Below are 5,519 nucleotides of genomic sequence, written 5' to 3' on the forward strand. Positions count from 1 at the left end.
GTTTCAGGATGAAATTTTAAGCACCTAATGTAGGCAACTGTTATGGCAAGTAAACGTGGTGAGAGACTAAATGAAACTTGTCTTCATGCCTCAGATGAAGACAACCACCCAGTGAGAGTAGCATGAGATTTTTATTTTTTTCCATGTGGTGACAACCTCACTCAAACTCCTTCCTCCACTTCCATTTCCATAGAGCCACTGCTCACTCCTTGTCCCAAGTAGCAAAACATGGCACAATCATTTCTGCACTAGGCAAATACTTCAGCTTTTTCTACTGGTGCACTAATTCTTCTTTCTTGAGCAAGCACAAATGCTACAGTTCTAGTACTAGTACTAGTAACAATGTGGAAGTTTTAGCCATGGAGAATACTACAAAGGTTGTCAATGCCGACGAGGCTGGTATTCATAGGGAAGCGCTTCAAGCTATTCCTGATTCTACAGGAACCGACTTGAAGCACATAGTGTTTGGGATTGCCGCCTCTGCTAGGTTATGGGACAAGAGAAAAGAATACATAAAGTTGTGGTGGAGGCCGAAGGAGATGAGGGGGTTTATTTGGTTAGAGAAGCCTGTGAAAACTGGCAAGGGTGACAATTCTTCCCTGCCCCCTGGAGAATATCAGCTAATACCTCCCATTTTAAGTACACCAACAAGCAGGGACACAGATCTGCCATTAGAATTTCCCGCATTGTGTCTGAGACTTTCAGAATGGGTCTTCCTGATGTACATTGGTTTGTCATGGGGGATGATGATACTGTCTTTATTGCTGATAATCTGGTGAGGGTTCTATCCAAGTATGATCACACGAAACCTTACTGCATTGGCAGTTTATCAGAGTCTCATTTGCAGAATATTTTCTTTTCTTATAGTATGGCTTAGGGGGGAGGCGGATTTTCCATTAGCTATCCTTTGGCAAAGGCATTGGAGACTATGCAAGATAAGTGTATTCAGAGGTATCCTGGTTTGTATGGAAGCGATGATAGAATACAGGCCTGCATGTCTGAGTTGGGCATGCCGATTACAAAGGAGCCCAGCTTTCATCAGGTAAGATCTAGGGATTTTAGTAATGGATCAGCTACACCAACTATCCCAGAGTATTCACTCATCATCCTATTCAGTGGGCATGACATTCACTTCTCTGGTCATGCAGCAAAGGATGGATGGGGGGAGATCCAGAAATGAATCTCTACCTCCTGCCGTGGTGTTTCCTTCAAGGTCATATAGAACAAACTCTATATTGACTTGGTAGTAAAGATGGAACTCAATCAACGGATGATGCTTCAGCTGAGCTGAATTGGAATAGGGAACAACATAGAATTAGAACTACTGCTACCATGACTCGATCCTTGGTGGATGAGGGGCCGAAATATCGAGGGCATACAAGTTATGAGAAGAGATGAAAAGCTCTGCCATTAATTTGAGCATGATTGTCTTGGGGTTGCAGTGAGCATGTTGTTCATTATTTTTGTGTCCACATTGCTTCTCTGCATTTTTGCATTAAGCTGCAGCTCAGAGATCCAAGAACGAGGAGGCTTCAACCATCACTATTATAGAGAGAATTCAATGGGATTAGTAGCTTTAGTTTTACAAAAAAATTTTGCAGTCCCTTCATGTTTCACTGAGTATAAAATCAATCAGTTTATTGAAACTTGAATCTCACGACTTGAAAAATAGCAAAACACTGAATTTAAATTACATTTTTTTATTTTCTTGGATAAGAAAAATCGCTTTTATTTTATGAACCTAGCATAATACTGAATTTAAATTATAGTTTTTTATTTAAAACCGCTTTTATTTTATGAACCTAGAAAACCAGTAATTAATAGTGGTTGAGCATACGTGCAAGCAACAAAAAAGAAAAAGAAAAATATTTCCTTGGATAAGAAAGAATATTGAATTTAAATTACAAATTTTTATTTTATTGGATAAGAAGAACTATTTTTATTTTATGAACCCAGAAAACCATTAATTAATAGAGGTTGGGCGTAGGTGCATACACCAAAAAAGAAAAAAAAAAATTATTTTCTTGGATAAGAAAAACTAATTTCATTTTATGAACCTAGAAAACCAATAATTGATAAAGGCAACAGGTGAATGCTTGACTTGTCCCACTAGTGATTTCTTGATTTGTCCCACTAGTGATTTCTTGGCTTGTTCTTTCCGAGTAGTGATTTCTCTCAAATAGTCTTCTACTCTTTCAAATTATGTACTCTTTCAGATTCTGACAGTAATTTCACAGGAATTTTTCACGGGAATCTTGCTACTATATTGTGCATAGAGCAGATAATTGTGAAACTATGAAACAAGTGAAAGAAGAATTGTGAAGCAGATAATTTTGAAATAGTAGAAGCAGTTGGGGAAGAATTCTGAAATAGTCAACTGACTTGTGAAGTAGTTGGGGAAGAATTCTGAAACAGCCGAAGCAATCGAGGAAGAATTGTGAAGCAATCTAGAAATATAATTGTGAAGCAGTCCAAGCAGGTTTGATAATAAAAAGCCTGCTAAAGACCGACCTCTGCATGTGTTGGCTTCACTCGCCACTTACATCCTCCTATCACTCGCCACTTGTTCACTCACATGCCACTTGTTTACTCATGCGACTTGTATGTGAGTACTTGTATGGTTTACTCACAGAATGAGATATATATCTCTAATTCACAAGATCATATATATTTAAACATTAAATGCATGAAAACTAACATTAAACTAATGTTAGCATTAATTTACCAGACTTTACCTTAGCATCAAAATGCAAGCAAATTTATAAATATAGTATATGGTTTTATGCCTCTGCCTGGGGAAGAGGATAAATAAGATGATAGATGACTATGATCTTGAAAAGTTTGATTATACAAGATTAACTTGCCCTAATAAACATCTCAATTAATAGTAACCACCATGTTTCCGATTACTATAGTCCCATGCCATTTCCAGATGGCACGGACTAATAAAGACCAGCACATATCCATATCCCATGTGATGGCCAACATATATCCCCTGTGATGAGAGTTATGGTTTAATGAAAGTATGAACTCTCCTCATAAAGCTTTGTGCCCCTTAAATTATGAATGCTGACCAATTTAAAAACCATCGAAACTTTTATCACTTTTAAGGCCTGTAAATAAACCATTGGGTTCGATAGAGGTGTTTACCACCGTTCAAGTAATGACTTGATAGTCGTTGATCAAATTTCCCCAACGACTAATATTTCGTATAAATATTCTGGAAATGTAACTTCAATTATAATTTTATTATCATTATTAGAAGTTTCAACATAATCTATATAGTTATTATTTAAAGTTTTATCATTTTAATTATATGTTTAATTAAATTCCAAGTTTATATTAACACATAATGAACATTTAAAATTAAAATTAAAATCTAGAACTTAAAGTTATATCTTTCATATTTTATTTTTATGGAACTAATACTTGAATGGAGAATGTGGAATGGAAAATCTGGAGGCATTAATTTAGCATGGGAGCATTGAGATTTTATGGTAGGTTTTATAGAAATGCAAATTTCAACATTTAAAAGGGAAAAACATATTAAATTTAATGTTTTGCATTCAAATTTGCATTTTTGAAAATACGTTCACATTAAATACATCATTTATGACCTAATGTTTTATATTCTAGTAAAATTTTTATTAGGTCCCACCTAAGGTAAAAAGTTAAATTTCATTAATAATGTACATGAGATAATATTATGAGGAGAACATTAAAGGGTGAGTTATACTTTAATTTCATTTATTATCATGTTTTATGTTAGAGAATTAATTTATATATTTTCCTTTAATGCAGGAAATATTATTTAAAGGATTTTAACGTGGAGGATTTGAGCAGGAATTCATTTAAATAATGGGATATGTATTGCATGTAGTGAAAGTAATTATCATTAATATAATTGTATTTGGGAAGTTTCAAGAACTAAAAATGAAACGAACTTCCAAACATTTAAAAGAAGATGTAAAAGATTGTTCAGAGATTTTTGGTAGGTTGGAGGATGGTAGCTCTAAGGAAGAAGACTTTAGCTATTACAAATATCTTGTACATCCTGCAAATGGTCTCCTTCATTGTGATAATGAGGTTTTATTAATAATATTATAATTTATTTATTTTATTTTTTTCCATTGTATTCTACTTAAATTTCAATTGTATGCACTTGTTCATTTTTCCAAAATGGTGGCTTAACTTGATTATGCATTATTATTGAACACATTAAATGGCTTTAAATACTTTGGAATACTTTATATTTAGAGTTTTAAAATCATATTTTGAGTTTATTGATTGTAGGTTTAAACCCATGAATGCATGATATTTAGGGTGTTACACAATGTTTTTTCATACCTCCTGTTCACTCCCTGTTTCATATCCCGAAGTGCCAAAACATTGACTATTGTGCAGCATATCCATCATGATATACACACCAAAATATCCCTAAAGAATCAAAGGAAAACTACCCTAAATCCACTCTAAAGTAGGTCTTCTAAAAACCTAAATTTTAACATCACCACGCTTTGCTCCACTGTCTTTGCGTGTTGATGGAAGGTTGCACAATTATACACTAGTGCTTCCAATGAAATTTTTGATAGGAAAACCCACACTGAACCTCTTCTGGTAGGATTTCCCAAAGTGGAGGAGAAGCTTCATGCACTAGAACCTTTGAGAACAACGAGTTGGATATTGGTTGGTGTTGATATGGTTGAGCTCTCCCATTTGGACCTCTTGATCATATCATCATGGGCTTTACCCTTTAGATGTGGACCTTCCTCCCTCTTTTGTGGATCCCTAACTCCTTCTCCCTTCCTATAAATTCACTCTCTTCCATCCCCAAATGGTTTTTCATTGGTTGTTGCATCCCTATGCTAATATTATTCTTACATGCTACCCATTCTGGCTTGGACAAGGTGTGCTTGAAGAGCTTTTGTTGGACTTTGACATCCACCAAAAGGAGGTCTCCAACATCAAGGCATAGGTTGTATGCTTCCATTCTTATCTTAATAATATATACATCTGACGTTCACTTTCCATAAGTGTGTAAATGTATATGCTTTTAGCTTAATAATCCTTGATCTATTAAGTAATTTATGTTTATTGTATGCCATATATGCTCTTGTATCTTGCATAGCTCTTTGATATTCCTTGTAGGTACTCGGACGTGAAGAACAAGTAAGGAGTGAGGCCTGGAGCAAAAGATTCAAAGTAATCTATAAAGGATTGAGAAATTAGAACCAGAGCGAGGTAGGTTTCTCCTTCTCTCTGTATTTGTTAAACATAATCTAGGAAAGTGTATGTTAGTTTGTTTATTTTGTTGCTAGACCCACTCATTGGGTTAGAGGGACCGCCTTTGTTTGCATAGGTAATTTACCTTCACAACAAAATTGTGACTTTGTTGGGGAAGATATATCATTTTCATCCTCTTTTCTTAATTGATCTCTAGATCAGTTTGACTAACCATCATGTTCTCACTTAGTTTGGGTATGTTTAGGTCTGCACAATCACTAATTGTTTCCTTAGAG

The 5,519-nt window shown here is 34.9% G+C and overlaps 1 pseudogene; it reads left to right on the plus strand.

Annotated features, from left to right (window-relative positions):
* The first annotated feature begins 359 nt into the window (after nucleotides 1-359).
* On the plus strand, nucleotides 360-1,180 carry LOC149238450 (uncharacterized; annotated as a pseudogene).
* The last annotated feature ends 4,339 nt before the right edge of the window (nucleotides 1,181-5,519 follow it).

The sequence above is a fragment of the Pinus tabuliformis genome, chromosome 8, assembly GCF_031772625.1.
Source record: "Pinus tabuliformis cultivar Carrire ecotype Pingquan chromosome 8, CPIR1, whole genome shotgun sequence".
In the NCBI taxonomy this organism is placed as follows: domain Eukaryota; kingdom Viridiplantae; phylum Streptophyta; class Pinopsida; order Pinales; family Pinaceae; genus Pinus; species Pinus tabuliformis.